Source organism: Trichechus manatus, unplaced genomic scaffold (genome assembly GCF_000243295.1).
Source record: "Trichechus manatus latirostris isolate Lorelei unplaced genomic scaffold, TriManLat1.0 scaffold00077, whole genome shotgun sequence".
NCBI classification, from domain to species: Eukaryota; Metazoa; Chordata; class Mammalia; order Sirenia; family Trichechidae; genus Trichechus; species Trichechus manatus.
Genome location: NW_004444013.1, coordinates 3,927,982 through 3,948,455, shown reverse-complemented (window position 1 = coordinate 3,948,455; position 20,474 = coordinate 3,927,982). Strand labels below are relative to the sequence as shown.

The 20,474-nt window shown below is 40.9% G+C and overlaps 1 non-coding gene across 1 annotated transcript; it reads right to left on the bottom strand.

Moving 5' to 3' along the window:
- Positions 1-4,450: 4,450 nt before the first annotated feature.
- Positions 4,451-4,521, bottom strand: TRNAE-UUC (transfer RNA glutamic acid (anticodon UUC)). The gene has a single exon. It is a non-coding gene; the product is annotated as a tRNA-Glu (tRNA).
- Between the last annotated feature and the right edge of the window lie 15,953 nt (positions 4,522-20,474).

Here is a 20,474-nt window from a genome sequence, read left to right as displayed (position 1 = left end):
GAAAGCTGGTGATAGGGAACCCAAGGTTGAGTAAGGATAGTGTTGATGTGTTGTGAGGTTGTTAACCATTGTCATAGGGCAACATGTGTACTAACTGTTAAATGACAAACTATTTTGTTCTGTAAGCCTTCATCTAAAGTGAGAATAGTAGCACCAACAGAAGAGCGTAGTCGATGTCACTGAACTGTGCATGTAGAAATTTTTGAAATGGTGTATCTTTGGCTATGTATATTTTCACCAAAAAAAAGAAATGGTCGAGAAGGGAGAGGGTTGACATGTTGTGGGGCTGTTAAGCAATGTCATAAAATAATATGTGTACTAGTGTTTCACGAGAAACTATTTGGTCTGTAAGCCTTCACCTGAAGTACAATAAAAAAAAAAGAGAGAGAGAGAGCCAATTCCAGAGCAGAAAGGAGAGCCCACCATCATCAAGAAAGGAGAGACCGGCAGGAGAGACCCGCCGGAGATGGTGCAGTGGGCTTCGCAGCCCACGGAGTGAGACTGAGGCCAGGGAGAAGCCTACACCTGAGCCACGAATTTGTGACTTGCCAGCTTCCACCACTGCGTGAATCATTTCCGTTATATGGTCCGTGAGTTCTGTGAGACGTTGCAGCAAATTAGGGAACCCACAGACTGGAGGGAGAGTACTGAGGGGAGAGGGAGTAGCTGATGTCAGAAATGATGGAGAGGTACAGCAGCTTGGAAAAGTTGGACATTTGGGACATTTTTAACCTCTGCCTCATTGGAATCAGCTTTGTGCTGATCCTTATAAAAGAAATTATTTGTTTAGTCCCATAGAGTTTTCTAGGCTGTAATCTTTATGGAAGCAGATTGCCAGGAGGTCTTTCTCCCGAGAAGCCACAGTGTGTGTTCCAATTGTCAACCTTTCACTTAGCAGCAGAGCACTTAACCATTGTGACACCAGGGCACTTTTTAAGTCTCTAGTCTAGATGTTAGAGCCCTGGTGGCCCAGTGGTTAAGAGCTTGGCTGCTAATCAAAAGGTCAGTGGTTTGAATCCACCAGGTGCTTCTGGGAAACCCTTTGGGGCAGTTTGACTCTGTCCTATAGGGTCTCACTGAGTCGGAACTGACTAGATGGCAACAGGTTTGGGTTTGATTTTGGTATTCTAGATATTTCATATAAGTGCAATCATACAATATTTGTCCTTTTGTGACTGATTTATTTCACTCAGTATAATGTTTTCAAGGTTCATCTGTATTGGAATTAATAAACTGGGGGAAATGCAGATACATGTGTCAGGACATTTCTACATCTCTGAAAACAATAGCTTTATAAATTTTTTTTCTTATTTCAAGCAATTATCATTTGTTTGCAGATTTTTCATCAATATTGTTCGGTAAGCCTAGGAATCCTAAAGGCCTCTGTGAGTTGTACGTGTTTTTGGAAGTCAAGTATACGCTGGGGCACAAGTTCTCTTATCTCTATAGCCGTTCAACTGTTTCTCATGTCTCTAGTACTCTAGGACTTATTATATTTTTATTCCTGATACTCTCAGTAGCCACTTAAGTGCTAGACCAACAAGATATAAAACCTTTTCAACAATAAAAGACTTTAAAATGGACCCAGAGTCATGACTATTATATTCACTGTTACTTTGCCCTTTTTGCCCACTGTTGAGATTCCTCCTATAAAAATCCGGTTTCTGAAAGATACAGTTAGAAAACTTGATTATGCTCAAACAAAAGAAGCCATCATTTTTAAGGCTGCTAAAGTACACTTGGCACTTCTAAATGAACCTCCTTTATCTCAGTAAGCAACAATTACTCCAAGCTCTTATTTTAATTCTAAAGCTACCAAGGGGCTAGCTCAAAGCCTTGAAGCAAGTTTGCAAAGTTGAGGTCTCTGTGAAAAGCCTCTTACTTGGTTTCAATAACCTATATTCTGAGACAGAGGTTGAGTGACAGCTTAAAAGAGTAGAGATTATAAACCCATTTAAGAGTGTTGCATTTTTGAATTTGTCACAAATGGGAAGGAAAAACCAGGGTGACACAGGCAAGGCTCAAGTGCCAACATGTGTCTTTCTGTTTATTCATTATTCAAGGGTCAGACCCTCAACCAGGGCCAGAGAGAAATTACAAATATAAATACATATCAGTACAATAATCTGCAATTTAAAATAATGAAAAGCAAGATTCCTATTCATTTTTATGGCACAAACCTGACATCATTTCACTTCAATTGTCTATAATGGAACCAGCTGGGCTCTGGGACGGATGGAGTAATAGGTTTTAATGGACAAAATCTGTCCATTGAAACTGGCCGTTTTCTAACGAGATCTCGGGGCTTGGCACCCAGCCCATCACACAGCATCATGCTTTCTGCAGTTCTCCATCAGCTTGTGAGAGGGAAAGTGTGTGTGCTCTGGATAACCTCCGATGGGGGAGGGCCAATGAGAAAGTAGAGCCTCTTCTCCCCACACTGCACTGGGGAGGGTTCCAAGGCCCCCATCTGGGAACCGTGGCCCCACCTGGACAGACCAGTAGGGAAGAACCAGGGAAATGTCGACATCTTCAATAAAGGCTTGCATGGGGCCATGGAAACAGGGGAGAAGCAGAGAGGGCAGGACAGGGTGAGGGCACCATCATATTCATTTCAACAGCAAGCCCCCAAATCAATTCTGTTACATCTGGTTGCAGCAAACACCACTGGGTTTCCCTGGGTTTGGATTAATAGTCAGAGAATGTTTCTCTCTCTCCTTGTCTCATTCCATTAAACTATTCCTCCTCTCCTCCTATTCAGCTCTCAAACTGTTGTTAACGCATGAAAATAGCATGCAAAGAATGGAATGGGCTGACTGCCATGGAGATAAAAACGGGATGTGCTTCCTCATTTATTTCGTGGCATCGCGCCCTCTCACTGCCTCTGTTTTCTTTGCGAGGCAGCTTGATTGCCTCTCTGAGAAGATGGCTGGGCTGGCCCCCAGCCCTGGGTTTGAGCCATGGTGGAGGTGAAACAGGTAGCCAGTCTTTGGAGGTGGGACACAAATCTGAAGGACGCCATCCTGCCCAGGTTGATCTGGGCACCGGAGAGTCACCATTGTGTTTATTTTGTTGTTGTTCTTGTTGTCATTGTTTAACTTGTAGCAGATTTCCAGCTAAATGGTTGCTAATGTTCTTTTTTGTGACACGCTGCAGGTTCTAAAAATGAATGATGTTTACAAATAGTCTATACTCACTTTGCTTAAAGCATGTTCACAATGTCTGTTCCGAGTGCCTCATGGCAATGGTCTGGAAGCATGGGAGCAAGATTTAAAAGCAAATTCAAAATGCTCTTTGGAATAAAAGGCAGAACCCAAATGGAAAGTGTAGATGAGTTCACTATGGTCACTTCCTCAGCACCTGTATGTCTTTGCTGATTGTATGACCTAATTTTATGATCACGTGTCTTTTCTCTGAGCTGCTGCCCTCAAATCTCTGCGGCCATGGCTCCCATCACCAGGTTTTGTTATCATCGGAAAAAAAAAAAAAAAAGACGTTGCCGTAGAGTCAACTCCAACCCAGGGCGACTCCATGTGTTTTGGAGGAGAACTGCCCCATAAGGTTTTCTTGGCTGTAATATTTATGGACGCAGATCACCAGGCCCTTCCTTCTACGGAGCTACTGGGTGGTTTCAAACTGTCAACTTGTAAATTGCTAGATAAGTACAAACTGTTTGTGTCCCAGGGAATTTTTGTTACCATAGGGGGGAAGAAAAGCAAAGCAGAAATTATCTTGACCAGTAAATTGGAAACTCTAAATTCTAATCTAGGGTGAATGACTTCTGACTTGAGGTTGGCACAGAACACTGCTCTGTTTCTTTCTCTTCACAGCTGCTTATGAAGCTACTGGCCCTGTAGCTTCTTTGTCCCATTCAGAGTGTTGCATGATACCTCCAGTCTCCCCACAGTCTTCACTTCCCACAACTGGTCATCATTCATGCTACGTTCTAACCTTGTCCAACAGGAGACATCCCCTCCTCTTTCAGGTCTCCCTGCATTAGCCAATCCCTGGTGAATTTCTGTTCCTTTTTCTGTGAGGCGTTGTTCAGCTGCCCCAGGTGGAACTATTTCCTCCGTTCTCACTACATTTTTATATTTCCAATTATCAACTGCCCACATCCCTAGCTAGTGAACACCTCTAAGGTCAGTCACCATTATGGATAATATAATCTGACATATGTTGTTGTTGGTAGCGGCCATTAAGTTGTCCCCTGACTCATGGAGACCCCCATACACAATGGAAAAACATGCTACATGGTCTTGCGCCATCCCCATGATTGGTTGCAGATTGGAACATTGTAATCCATAGGGTTTCATTGGCTGATTTTCAGAAGTAGATCACCAGGCCTTCCTTCCTAGTCTGTCTTAGTCTGGAAGGTCCACTGAAACCTATTCAGCATCATAGCAACACACAAGCCTCCAATGACAGATGGATGGTGGTGCACATGAGGTGCATTAGCCGGGAATCAAACCCAGGTCTCTTGCATGAAAGGCAAGAATTCTACCACTGAACTACCATCGTTCCTTAGCCTGATATATAGAAGGTTTTTAAAATGCAATTGTTAAATGAATGGATGAAGAATAAATAGAAAGCAAAAGACCTTTATAACCCCAGGACAAATGGCATTTCCCTTTTTCCTCCAGATGTTTCAAAAATACAAAAATTGGTAGCTTGGTTTCCCACTTTGCACTGACAGCTGTTCTCTGATTCTGTATCTTTCCTGTACAGTCAACTCTACTGTGTATGCTAAAGGAAGATAACAATGGTATGGATAATAAGAAAACAAAGGTACAGCAATGATTATTTTTTTGTATGCCTAGTAACGTATTTTAAAGCAGTTTTTCTTTCCAGCTGAGTCTAGGGAGGAAATGTAGAGGAAAGCACTCTGCACCCTAATATGACAGACAAGGTTTCTCTCTCTTGCTGGGTTAATAACCTACTTTATGACTATGGTCAAGTCCTTTTCTCCCTTTCTTCCTTAGTTTCTTAATTTCTAAAATTGGTTGGTTCTGATCCAAAATGAATCAGATCAGATAATCCCTAAAGTCCCTTTCAGATTAAAAAAAAAGCAAAAATCCAAACCTGTTTTCACTGAGTTGCTTCCAACTCATAGTGACACTATAGGGCAAAGTAGAACTGCCCCATAGTGCTTGGAAGGCTGTAAATCTCTATGGAAGTAACCTGCCACATCTTTCTCCTATGGAGCAGCCTGGTAGGTTTGAATCTCCAAACTTTTGATTAGCAGCCCAGCACTTAACCACTGCACCAACATAATCCCCTGCCATCGAGTCAATTCCAACTAATAGAAATCCTAGAGGACACAGTAGAACTGCCCCATAGGGTTTCCAAGGAGCAACTTGTGGATTCAAACTGCCAACCTTTTGGTTAGCAGCTGAGTTATTAACCACTGTGCCACCAGGGCTAGCCATCAATAATGTCTCTTGTCCATTTGCACACATAGTACTCCTTCCAATAGGAGTGTGAATACCTTCTCCTCCCCTTAAATCTGGCCTTCAAGACCTCTTTTTAAGACCTCTTAAAGATTTAAGTTGTTGCTAGTATATCAAGCCACGATACTGTCCCACAGCAAGCAGCCTGAGAAGTCCAAACTCTGTCTCAGAGAGAATAATAGATGTGGTTATGGGGTGATGGAGTTAACCCAATAAGATTCATAGGAAACCCCCAACATTTTTAAAAAATTGTACTAGCAATTAAACTGAAAAGTTCAAATGACAAAGTCTTTGGAGTGCCCAGCACTATGTATGAGCAGGAAGTAGGCTGAGAAAGTTACTCAGCTGTAAATAAGCATGAGCCTTTTCTTATGCAAAAGGAAGAATGGCCCTGAGGGCAAAGCTGAGCACTCTGATAGCAGAGTCTAGAGTGGAGAACAACTGTGTATTAGGAAACCACAGCCAGAGTGCAGAACCTGGACCTAATCAAGGAACATTTCCTACCTCTTGGTTAGGGGAACTGACAATATGTGCCTGACTGGATTTCAGAAATGCTTTGACAAGTTAATGCTATATGCTTCACATTCTTCCCTCGTGGTTATTCTGTCCCTATATCACATTTATGTAAGGTGTATGTGTGTGGGGGTGGGGGGACTTAGAACTTGTTTTTTGCAGTTTCCAAGTCTCCAGATCAAGAGGAGCCACACTGAGTAGCCTCATCTACATCTAGACCAGGTTTACAGATTTTGGCACTGTTTGGATAAGATTTTGAAGGCCTGTGGAGTAATTTGCACATCGGAGGTGCATGAATTGCTGTAGTCATAGGACAGATGATGGTGGGCTGTCTCCAAAGATGGCTACAAATAACTCCTCCCATGCTTCATCCCTGTAAGCATAGCCACACTTCCCATCAAGAGGTCAACTCTATCTCTTCTTCCCTTGAATCCAGGAAGTTCTTGTAACTTGCTTTGACCAACAGAATGTAGTGGAAATAATACCGTGCCAGTTCAGAGGTTAGTCCCTTAACAGTTCTGGTCGCTTTGGTTTTTGTTATCTTGAAGCCCTGAGCCACCCTGTAAGAACCCAAATACCCTGATGGAGAGTGAGGACTAGCCAGTCACTAGTCACTCTAGCCCCCCAACATGAGATCCCAGGCAAGTAAGTGAAGCCATTGTGGATGTTCTAGCCCCAGTCCAGCTCCCAGCTGACTGCAACCACATGAGTGGCTTCAACCAACTGTGCGTGAAACAGAAGAAACTTATAGCTAATCCACAGAAATGTGAGAAATAATAAATCATTGTTTTAAGCCATTGAGCTTTAGGGTAATTTGTTGCACAGAAATAAATAATTGATACATTCTCTAACAAGTGATAATCTATAATTAAAATTATGTTGTCTTCTCAGATTCATAATAACTCATGGTTTAGGTGAAGAGTCCAAAAGGAGAAAGGAAAGAAGTTACCTGCTTGGTACTAAACACAAGATATAGATAATTCTCTGATGAATGACTAAGAGTTTTATATACGTATATATACATATATATATATAATAATTATATAATTTTTATGTTTATAATATAATTACTATAATATAATTACTAATAATATTCATTTTCACCCTTACTTGTCTCTGTCTTATGTGGTATTGACATTTTGCCAGGGCATTTGAATTCTAATGGAAATGTTTAGCCAATATTCTACTACTTATTCTGTAGGGCAAAATATTAATTCACAGAGTCTCAGAGCTATAAGATAATCTAGAGCAGCCTCTTCATCCACCAGAGATACAGTGAGAATTCCATGTTTGTAGAGCAAGGTATTGGCATTTGGCAAAGAGCTGAATAAGTGATTGACCAGATGTTTCCCTTTTATTCCAGGTGCTTGGCAAAAAATAGATAATACCTTAATTTTCTTGTTTATGAATGGCATTTGGCTAAAAAATACATGACTTCACTGCAGTGTTTGGAGACCTGCTGATTTGTTAATGTGAACTACCCATAAACCCCTTAGTTATATTTGACACAAAGTCATACTCATTATGAAGCAAGTCCCATTTGGATGCTATGCAAGAAGGTTGGGTTACAGTATTTTTCAAAAATTTTCATTATAACCAAACCAAAACCAAATCCGATGCTGTCGAGTCGATTCCAACTCATAGTACTCTATAGGACAGAGTAGAACTGCCCCATAGGGTTTCCAAGGAGTGGTTGGTAGATTAGAACTTCTGACCTTTTGGTTAGCCATTGAGTTGATTTTGACTTATGGTGAGCCCACGTGTCTGAGTACAAACGCACTGCAAAGGATTTTCAAGGCTGTAACCTTTTGGAAGTAGATTATCAGGCCTTTCTTCTAAGGAGCCTTTTATTGGGTTCAAACCACCAACCATTTGGTTAATAGCCAATTTCTTAACCATTTGTGTCACCCAGAGACTACTACCTATAAGGAGTTACCACAATCTTGAATTCATAGGGCAACAAAGAAGAAATATTATTGCATCAAATGAAATTTAAAAGATGGTATATATCAACACCAGAACACATCATTGTGCTCATGTGGAACCTCTACAAAGACAGGAGGCAGTCGTTCAAACAGAACAAGAGGATACCACATGGTTTAAAATCAGGAAATTTGTGTGTCAGGGTTGTATCCTTTCACCATAGTTATTTAATCTGTATGCTGAGCAAATAATCCAAAAAGTTGAACAATATGAAGAACCAGGCATCAAGATTGAAGGAAGACTCATTAACCACTTGCCATATGCAGATGACACAACCTTGCTTGCTAAAAGTGAATTGGACTTGAAGGACTTCCTGATGAAGACCAAAGACTACAGCATTCAGCTTGGATTATACCTCAACATAAAGAAAACAAAAACCTTCACAACTGGACAAATAAGCAACATCATGATAAATGGAGAACATATTGAAGTTGTCAAGGATTTCATTTTACTTGGATCCACAATCAATGCCCGTGGAAGCAGGAGTCAGGAAATCAAACAACTTGAGTCTGATTTCAGGAGAGGTGGAGCCAACATGGCGCTACAGACAGAAGCATCATGCCATCACTCTGCAGCGAAGACCTCAAAAAATAAGTAAAACATCAATCCTGGAACCTCAATTGTCAAATGAAAGGATAAAGAACTCGATCAACCCGAGTACCGAATAGAATAAGAGAAAAGAACTAGGAGAGCTACAGAATGGAGGACTGTACAAGCTAAGGCAGCATCATTCACCATCTTGGACCTCAGCCACCAAGAAGGGCAGAGAGGGAGTATGCGAAGGCAACTTCACAGAGCTCCCAGCAGGAGACAGAACACCGGGTTACCAGGGATACAAGTTTTCCTATCCCCCACCCTTCCTCCCTCTATGCAGCCTCCGCTGCTTTCCAACAGGCCACGGTCGCTTGGCTGGAGTGACATCAGCTCACTGCTGCCCAGGTCCGCCACACCCTCACTGGCTGGCTCCTTCAGTGCCACTTTTTTTTATGTTGCTGTTATTGTTTTTTGGTTTTGTTTGTTTGTTTCTTCTCTCTCTCCCTTCCTTCCTTTCCTTTCTCCAGCACAAGGCCTTCATGGATCCATGCCACCCCACTGGCAGGCTCCCTAAGTGTCATATATTTTTTTCTTTTTGGTATCTTCTCTCTATCTCCCTTCTTTCCTTTCCTTTTTCCCACCCACCTAGCCCCATGTACTATCCCTGTTGCTCTTGACAGGCTGTGCCACACCACTCAGTTAGAGAGCCACCGGAACATGGCCTTCCTGGGTCCATGCCACCCCCACCAGCTGGCTCCTTCAGCTCCATTTTTTTTTCTTTTTTTCCTCTGTTTTTTCTCTCTCTCTCACTCTTCCTTCCTTTCTTTTCTCCAGCCCAGCTAGCCCCTTGTGTCATCGCTGCCCCTTCTTGACGGGCTATGCCACATTGCTCTGCTAGAGAGCCACTGGCACATGGCCTCCCTCGGTCTGCGCCACCCCACAGGCATGCTCCCTCAGCACCACTTTCTTTTCTTCTTTTTTTTTCTTGGTTTGTTCTCTCTCTCTCTCTTTTCTTTCCTTTCTCCCACCCAGATAGTCCCATGTGCTGTCCTCATCCCTTCTTGATGCGCTGTGCCACACCACTCAGCTAGAGAGCCACTGGCACGTGGCCTCCCTAGGTCCACACTGCCCCCACTGGCAGGCTCCTTCAGCACCATATTTTTTTAATTTATTCTCTCTCCCTTCCTTTCTCCCCTCTAGCTAGCCCCGTGTCCCTCTCCACTTCTTCTTGATGGACTGTGCCACACCTTTTGGCTAGAGAGCCACTAGCACATGGCCTCCCTGGGTCCATGCCACCTGACCGACAGGCTCTCTCAGTGCCATTTATTCTTTTTCTTTTTTCACTTGGTTTCTTCTCTCAGTCTCCCTTTCTTCCTTTCCTTTCTCCCATGCAGCTAGCCCTGTTTGCCATTCCTGCCCCTTCTTGATGGGCTGTGCCACACCACTCAGCTAGAGAGCCTCTGGCACACAGTGTCCCTGAGTCTGTGCTGCCCCCACAGGCCAGCTCAATCAGCCCATATTTTTCATTTTTCTTTAAATTTCCCCTTCTCACTTTTCCTTCTCCCTCTCATCTAGGCCCTGTGCTGCCTCCACCCCTTCCTGATGGGCTGTGCTGTGCTGCCCAGTGAGAGAGACATCATCTGGCTGCCATCCCAATTCTGTTTCACCCCAACAGCTGGCTACCCAGCACATATTTATTTTTGTTGTTGTTTCTTCACTCTCTTTCCCTTCTTTCCTTTCCTTTTTCCTGCCCACCTAACCCTGTACACTGCCCATGCCCCTTCTCCACAGGCTGAGCTGTACCACTCAGCTAGTGAATCACCAGCACACAGCCTCACCCGGTTTGACTCACCTCCATCTGTCGAATCCTATGATACCGCCGTTTTATTTACTATTTTTGTTTCTATTTCTCTTTCTTCGTTCTCTCACCAAATTAGCTCCACTCATCACATCCTCTCCCTTCCCTCTTGCCTATCTATACCACGTACTGTCTGCTGTGCCCCCAAGTGACACCAGCACAGACCACTGGGCACCACCTTGCACTGCTCCCCCAGACCTGCCCCTTTGACCCCAGTATGCGCCACAAACGACCCAACCCTGTGCCCCTGGCAGGACTGCCCTGCTGCACCATACTGAGTGACTAGCCTCGCCCACCTGGACAAGGTGATGATAAGTACCGTGCCCACAGATGAGCAAGCAACAAAGCACACCCAGCTTTCCTGCCAGACATAACCAAATATAGCAAAAAAGCAAGATGAAACTAATATACAATCAATAAATGAAGAAAATAATTCCTGAATGTCCCAAAGTTGGAGAAAATATTAAAATATATTTAAAAGAACAGGACAGGATGGCTCCAGAAAGTGACAAAAATAAAACATAGATGACATTCTGGCAGAAGAAAAGGCATTGGAACTACCTGATAGGGAATTCAAAACTCTAATATTCAGCGCTCGCAAAAAGATGAAAGAAAACACACACAAAAATAAGGAAAAAATAGACAAAATAATGGAAAATACCAACAAAATCAGGGAAAACACAGACAGCAATAGAAGAATTCAGGAAAATAACACAGGAACAAAATGTCAAAATAAACAAAAAACTAGAAATCATACAAAAACAGCAATTAGAAATCCAAAATAAACAACAAGATTTCAGAAATGGACCGTGCACTAGAAGGTTTTAGGAGCAAATCTGAAACAATGGAAGCCAGGATCAGTGAGATTGAAGACAAATACTTGGATATCTCTTTGAGGAAATATCAGACAAAAGAATGAAGAAAAATGAAGAAACCTTGAGAATGATATGGAATGCAATCAAAAGCCAAAATTTCTGTGTGATCAGAGTTCCAGAACAGGGGGAGAAAATGGAAAAACAGAGAAGATCATTGATGATTTGCTGACAGAAAATTTCCCTAATATCATGAAAGATGAAAAGCTGACCGTCCAAGAAGTTCAACAAACCCCATGTAGGATAGGCCACAAAAGAAAATCACCAAGACATATTATAATCACACTCACTAAAACCAAAGACAAAGAAACAATCCTGAGATCAGCTCGAGAAAAATGAAAAGTCACATATAAGGGGAAAAGATAAGACTAAGCTCTGATTACTCAGCAGAAACTCTGCAGACAAGAAGGCAATGGGATGACATATATAAAACTTTAAAAAAATTGCCAGCCAAGAAGAATATACCTTGCAAAACTCTCGCTCAAATATGATGGCAAAATAAGGACATTTCAAGAAAAACAGAAATTAAGAGAATGTGTAAAAAACCAAATGTACAAGAACTATTAAAGGGAGTCCTTTGGGGCCCTGGTGGCCCAGTGGTTAAGAGTTATGGCTGCTAAACAAAAGGTCAGCAGTTCAAATCCCCCATCCGCTCCTTGGAAACCACATGGGACAGTTCTACTCTGTCCTATAGGGTTACTATGAGTTGGAATTGACTCAACAGCAACAGGTTTTTTTTTGTTGTTCCATTAGAGAACAGGCAACAATCTGAGTCTAAAGCATAGGATAGCATCAGCCAGACACAAACCTAGGTAATGAACTCTCAAGGATAAAACAAAACTAAAAGATTTACAACAGGGAACCAGAGAGGTTAGGTTAATCTGTAAATGACAACAACATCACAACAATAAAAGAGGGAATAAATGGTGTGGGTATAGAACTTTCAAATGGAGAGGAAGTCAAGGCATTATCAAGTAATAAAGGACTTAGGAAGATAGGGGTAAATTTCAAGGTAACCACAAAGAAAGGTAACAAACATACTCATCAATATAAAGAAGAAAACATAAAGTCTCAGTAAATACAAAATCTACAAAAATGAAAGAAACGGAAAAAAACTCACAAAGAAAAGGAATTCAGCACAGGAGAGTAAAAGGAACAAAAAAAACATCAGCACCACAAAAAAAGGCACTACAAAATGACAGCAAAAAACACACACCTATCAATAATCACATTGAACATAAATGGCTAAATTGCACCCATAAAGAGACAGAGAGTGACAGAAGGGATTTAAAAAAAAAAAAAAAAAAAAAACAGAACCCATCAATATGTTGTCTATAAGAGACACACCTTAGAAACAAAGAATATAGTAAAACAAATAAATATATTAAAAATCAAAGGATGGAAAAAATGAAGCAAACAACAACCAAAAAAAAAAAAAAAAAAGAACAGTAGTTGCAATAATAATCTCAGATAAAATAGACTTTAAAACAAAATCTACCATCAAAGACAAGGAAGGACACTACATAATAATTAAAGGGACAATCCACCATGAGGATATAACCATAATAAATATCTATGCACCCTACATAAATGGAAAAACATACCATGCTCATGGATAGGTAGACTCAACATTGTGAAAAATGACAATTCTACCCAAAGCAACCTACAAATGTGATGCAATCCAAATCCAAATACCAACAACATTCTTTAATGAGATGGAAAAACTAATTATTAACATTATATGGAAAGGAACAGGCCCCAGATAAGTAAAGTAAATTTGAAGAAGAGTAAAGTAGGAGGACTTGCACCACCTGACCTCAGAACCTACTATACAGCTATGATAGTTAAAACAGCCTAGTACTGGTATAATAGACACAATGACCAATGGAACAGAATTGAGAACCCAGATGTAAATCCATCCACTTGATTTTAAACAAAGGCCCGAAGTCCATTAAATGGGGTAAAAGACAATCGTTTTAACAAATAGTGCTGGCAAAAGTGGATGTCCATCTGTGAAAATAAAGGAAACAGGACCATACCTCACACAAAAACTAATTCAAAGTGGATCAAAGACCTAAATATACAGCCAAAAACTATAAAGATCATAAAAGAAAAAGTACTGTCAACACTAGAGGCCCTAATACATGGCATTAATAGGATACAAACCATAACTAACAATACACAAACACCTGAAGATAAGTTAGATAACCAGAATCTTCTAAAAATTAAACACTTGTGCTCATCAAAAGACTTCACCAAGAGTAAAAAGAGAACCTACAGATTGGGAAAAATTTTTTGGCTATGACAAATCTGACAAAGTTCTAATCTCTAAAATCTATAGGAAAATCCAACGCCTCTACAACAAAAAGACAATTCAATTAAAAAATCGACAAAGGATATGAACAGACACTTCACCAAAGAAGACATTCAGGTGGCTAACAGACACATGAGGAAATGCTCGCAATCACTAGCCATTAGAGAAATGCAAATCAAAACTACAATGAGATACCAACTCACCCTGACATTATTGGTACAAATAAAATTAAAAAACAAAAACAGAAAATAAACAATTGTTAGAGAGCCTGCAGAGAGACTGGAACTCTAATGCACTGCTAGTGGGAATGTAAAATGGTATGACCATTTTGGAAAATGATATGGTGCTTTCTTAAAAAGCTAGGAATAGATATACCATACAATCCGGCTATCCCACTCCTAGGAATATATCCTAGAGAAATAAGAACTGTCACCCGAATAGACATATGCACACTCATGTTCATTGCAGCACTATTCACAATAGCAAAAAGACAGAAACAACCTAAGTGTCCATCAACAGATGAATGGATAAACAAACTATGGTGCATATACACAATGGAATACTATGTAACAATAAGAAGAATGATCAATCTTTGAAACATCTCACAAAATGTATGAATCTGGAGGGCATTATGTTGAAATGAAATAAGTCAATCACAAAAGGACAAATACTGTATGAGAGCACTATTATAAAAACTCATGAAAAGGTTTACCCACAGAAAGAAACAATCTTTGATGGATACAAGGGAGGGGAGGGATAAGGAGGGAAAACACTAAATAGACATAAATTGTAACTTTAGTGAAGGGTAAGACAGTACACAACACTGGGAAAGCCAGCACAATTTGACCAAGGCAAGTCATGGAAGCTTCCTAGACACATCCAAACACACTGAGGGACAAAATTACTGGGCTGAGGGCTGGGGACCATGGTCTTGAGGGACATCTAGCTCAGTTGGCATAATATAGTTTATAAAGAAAATGTTCTACATCCTACTTTGGTGAATAGCATCTGGGGACTTAAAAGCTTGTGAGCAGCCATCTAAGATACTTCGCTGGTCCAACCCCATCTGGAGCAAGGAAGAATGAGGAAAACCAAAGACAAAAGGGAAAGATTAGCCCACAGAACTATTGGACGACAACTACCACAGCCTCCACTAGACTGAGTCCAGCACAACTAGATGATGCCTGGCTACAACCAAAAACTGCTCTGCAAGGGATCACAATGGCAGGTCCTGGACAGAGCTGGAGATAAATGTAGAACAAAATTCTAACTCACAAAAAAAGACAAGACTTACTGGTCTGATAGAGACTGGAGAAACCTTGAGAGTACAGCCCTCAGACACCCTTTTAACTCAGTACTGAAGTCACTCCTGAGGCTCACCCTTCATCCAAAGATCAGACAGGCCCATAAAACAACATGAGACTAAATGGGCATGCCAGCCCAGGGGCAAGGCAAGAATGCAAGAGGAGACAGGAAAGCTGGTAATGAGGAATTCAGGGTCAAGAAGGGGAGAGTGTTGACCCGTCATGGGGTTGGCAACCAATGTCACAAAACAATATGTGTATTAATTGTTTAACGAGAAACTAATTTGCTCTGCAAATCTTCATCTAAAGCACAATTTAAAAAAAGAGAGAGAAATCAAACAACATATTGAATTGGGCAAATCTGTTGCAAAGATCTCTTTAAAGTTTTCAAAAGTAAAGTTGTCATTTTGAGAACTAAGGTGCACCTGACCCAAGTCATGGTATTTCCAATCCCCTCAGATGCATGCAAAAGCTGGACAGTGAATAAAGAAGATTAAAGAAGAATTGATGCCTTTGAATTATGATGTAGGCAAAGAACACTGACTATACCATGGACTTCCAGAAGAATGAACAAATCCGTCTTGGAAGAAGTATAGCCAGAATGCTTCTTTGAAGTGAGGATGGCGAGACTTAGTCTCATGTACTTTGGGCACGTTATCAGGAGGGACCAGTCCCTGGAAAAGAACATCATGCTTGGTAAAGTAGAGGGTCGGTGAAAAAGAGGTAGACCCTCAACAAGATAGATTGACACAGTGGCTGCAACAATGGCCTCAAGCATAACAAAGATTGTGAGGATGGCACACACTGGATAGTGTTTTGTTCTGTTGTACATAGGGTTGCTATGAGTCGGAACCGGCTTGACAGCACCTAACAATAACAACGTATATCAATGATGAAAAATTGATTTTTCAAAGTGCACTTTTTGATTATTTGGACCCTTTCCCCCGTACTGAGGTGTGACTCCAGCCTGATTCAACCTTCAGCACACCCAAACTCTTCACAAAGTTCATAATGAGCTCTTGCTGTTGAAACGTATTTGAGAAATAGCTCTGCTTCTGGGTTTCCATGGAGACCACTTCCCACCTAGCGACTGAAGGTAACCCCTGTCGACCATGACTGGGGGTGGTTATCAAGCTGTCGCTGGCAATTTTCCCCCTCATTTACTAGAAGCTACATTCCAGAAAGAAAATAACGGGATGACATGGGGAGAACACACTTTCACTTTGAGACTGCAATTTCAGGAAGACTTCTACTGCTGGCTGCGAGAACCCGGTCCTAGCGGAGCACATCCAACCCATAATCGGAGCAGCAGTGAGTTGGGGGAATAGCTGTGCACTTCTGGTCACACTGCATAAAAGTTCTAGCCCTGTCTTATCAGCTGTAAGAACTTGGGCATGTCGTGCCTGCTCTCTGAGCATCAATTCCTTTCTCCTTTTTTATTATTGCAGATAATGATTTTTGCCCTGCCTGCTCCAAAAGATCCCTGTAGCCATAGTGTTTTCAGGTCAGAATGCATGAATTCCACTCACATGGTGTTTATTAATTGTATGAACATCTGTTAAAGGAATGAACTCACTAAAAGAAAAGTTGCTTCGCTCCACAAACAGAATTTGCTATGATGTTATAAATTGAGCAAAGGACAGATCTAATCTGTATATGTTTTCTGAAAACACAGGCACAACATATATTTTAAATACAACCAAAATTTGGCAAGTGATTGTAGGAGAAACAGTCTTACAACTGAATGAGGACTTTTTTGAAAAAAGACTTTGTGCTTTTAATGGCTCTTCAGTTCCTAGACTGTTTGGGTTAAATGAACAAGTGAAACTGAAGATTAGACATTTGCAGCTAATTTTTCATTCTGTAATCTCACTCCATCCCCAACTCTTCTTCTATTACTAAGGAAATGAGTCCTCTTCATGTTTTACTTAAAACTAAATCCATACAATGCTCACGGGAACAGAAAGAAAAATATTAGTTAACTAATGTTTTTTTTTTAAATCTACATCATGTCAATTAAACAATGACTTCTAGTTGAACAAACATTTATAAGTGACTATTCTGTCCCAGGCAATGTGGCAGGTGCCGGAAAAGAAATTAAAAAATTAAGTCATGGATCTGCCTCCATGAAGCTGACAGTTCAGTAAGTATCATTTAGTGTGATCAGGCAGTAGAAAAACTGCCTATGAGAGGTAGAACTAATCCAACAGGGAAATGATTGATTATCTGGGGCAAGCAAGAAAGAACTGCTGGAGGGATAAGTCTCAAATTTATTTTGAAGGATCCTAAAGGATACGGCAGGTCCGTAAGTGGCACGAACAGTTTGCGCTGGACTGCTAAGCTAAAGTTTGGTGATTTGTACCCATCCAGTGTTACCACATGTCATCGATTGAATTATACTCCCCCCCAAAAAAAATATGTGTATCAATTTGGCTGGGCCATGATTCCCAGTATTGTGATTTTCCTATATGTTGTAAATCATGCCTCTGTGATGTTAATGAAGGAAGATGGGTGGCAGTTGTGTTAGTGAGGCAGGACTCAATCTACAAGACTGGATTGTGTCTTGAGACAATTTCTTGAGATATAAAAGAGAGAAGCGAGCCAAGAGACAGGGGGACCTCATACTACCACGAAAGAAGCACCAGGAGCAAAACGCATCCTTTGGACCCAGGGTCTCTGCGCGGAGAAGCTACTACTCCGGGGGAAGACTGAGGAGAAGGCTGACAGAGACAGAAAGCCTTCCCCTGGAGCTGAAGCTCTGAACTTGGACTTTTAGCCTACTTTACCGTGAAGAAATAAATTTCTCTTTGTTAAAGCCATCCACTTGTAGTATTTCTGTTATAGCAGCACTAGATGACTAAGACATCACATAAGAAAAAGTCAGGCGATCTGCTTCTGTTAAGATTACAGCCAAGAAAACCCTATGGAGAAGTTCATCTCTGCACCCAGGGGGTCACCATGAGTCAGAGTCAACTCAATAGTAACTATGAAAGGTATAGCAAGTGTATAAGGCAGGGAGAGGAAGGTATTTAATGTCAAATGAATAACTTACACAAAGACATGGTAGCATTGCCTAGAAAGGCATATTTGGAGAGCTACAAGGTGATTTATATTGTTAGTAAAAATTCAAGACAGGGAACAGTGGTGATCAGGACTGGAGAGATAACCAGGGGTCAAATGATAGAGGCCCCTGTGTGCCATGCTAAGAAACTCAGACTTAATTCCACAGATCTATAGTGTTTAATGGAGCCCTGGTGGCACAGTGGTTAAGAGCTATGGCTGCTAACCAAAAAGTCAGCAGTTCAAATCCACCAGCCACTCCTTGGAATCCCTTTGGAGCAATTCTACAATTCTACTCTGTCCTATAGGATTGCTATGAGTCAGAATCGACTTGATGGCAAAGGGTTTGATTTTGGTTTTGATAGTGTTTAATATGGAACACACTAGCTACACATGACTCCTTAAATTTAAATTAATTAAAATTAAAAAAGTAACAATAATTCAGTGTTCCATTCTCAGTAGCCATATTCAAATTTCTCAATTGCCGTATGTGGCTAGTGGATATCATATTGAACAGCCCAGATATAAAACATTTCCATCATTACTGTCTAATGGAAAGCAACACCGTGGATGTTTGGGAGCCTTTGGAATGGTTTAAGTTAAAAATGTTATGTTACTATTTCCATTTTAGAAAAATAGCTTTGACAGGAAGATAATTTGGGGAGGAGTAAGAAAAAATATCACACTAATTGACACAAGATTACACAAAATGACAAGAGCAGTGAGAATGGACAGAGGGGGCAGATTTAAAAGAGGTAGAGTTGGGGCAGGCTAAGTTTTTTCACTGTGTTGATCACTTGTATGACTCAGCTGATGAAGAATGTCAATCAAGATAGTCATTGAATAAATAAATGTATATATGTGTAAAGAAAGGCTCAGCGAATTTTGTATGTGTATGTAAAGTGGCATAGGGAATTTCTGGAGATGATGGAATTGCCAGAAGCAACCAAACAAGTTTCATGTCCCCAAGAAGACTATAAAGTTGACAGCCTGTTATTTTCATTTTCAAACAATAACTTTTACTTTTGTGAAAGCACAGGCATATTTATCTTTACATCAAAGCACTAAATCATCTATATAAATCTTTGAGGGGTGAGCAGACAAGTTTAGAAGATGAAGTTCTCATGGAAATATTACAAGGAGGTGTGGTTTAACTTGTCCAATGTTCAGTTCCTTGGTAATATCTTTGGCCATGCAATTCTCTCCAATTCTGACATCTTCTTACTTGTGCCTGCTGGTTGAACAGATCTGCTACAGTCTATTTGATGAGTTGCCCAATTAGCCAAGGGAATATGTCATGTTTCTGTCAATTGTACCACTTGCAGTCACATGAAAGTCTAGTCATTTGGTTGAAAACCATAGTCAGAGGAAGGGTGCATGGTTAAGAGCCTACTAAAATGTGTGTGGGGTGGGTAGCAGTGGATTTTAGATAATCATCAACGCCAAGGCCAGCTCTCTGTCAAAATTGTAAGGGTGGGACCTTAAGTCACCTAAGGAACTAAGGAACATCGCCCTCTCAACTCCTTCCCTCTAAATTTTGCTCTTTTCTTGACTATTCCTAACCAAGCTGTTGTAACTATCTGCTGTTGACTCTGACTTACAGTGACCTTATGTAAAACAGAACAAAACATTGTCCTGTTCTGTGTCATCCTCATGATTGCCAGCTAGTTAGAGTCTACTATTGTAGTAATTGTGTCAATTCATCTCACCAAGGGTCTCCCTCAAGCTCTTGGTCCTTTACTTCACCAAACATGATGTCCTCCTCTATTGATTAATGCCTCCTAATGATGTGTCCCAAGCAAGTGAATCAGAAATGTTCTGTTTCGATGCTTAAAGTTTTCATTGGCCAATTTTTGGAAATAGATCACCATAACTTTCTTCCTAGTCTGTCTTAGCCTGGAAGCTCCACTGAAATCTATCCACCACTGGGTGACCCTGCTGGTATTTGAAATACTAGTGGGATAGCTTCCAGCATAATAGCAACACATAAGCCAGCACAGTACAACAGACTGACAGCCCCCAGTATTAATTCCCACTACTATCACTACTACTAATAATACCAAAAACCAAACCCGTTGCCTCCAAGTCGATTCCAACTCATAGCAACACTATAGGACAAAGTAGAACTGCCCCATAAAGTTTACAAGGAGCACCTGGTGGATTCAAACTGCCAACCTTTGGTTAGCAACCATAGCTCTTAACCACTATGCCACCAGGGTTTCCACTACTAATAAGAGCTATCATTTATTATGAGTCCTTGGGTGACATAAATGGTTAAACACTCAACTACTAACTGAAAGATTGGTGATTTGAACCCACCCAGAGGCACTTCGGAAGAAAGGCCTGTCTTATTTTTGTGTTAAATGCTGGGTAGTATTTTCTATTGAACAGACTGATTATAATTCTGTGCTAAGATTTCTTACTTAGTATACTTTGTGAGAAAAAGAAACACTGCTCAGTTTAATATCATATTAAATAGCTCCAAAAGTTCAGCATACAAATCAAATGGAAGAGTCACAAAAATCACAATTCAGCCCTTTGAGGCAGCAATAGTCAGCTTGGAGATCATTCTTCTTAGGATAATTT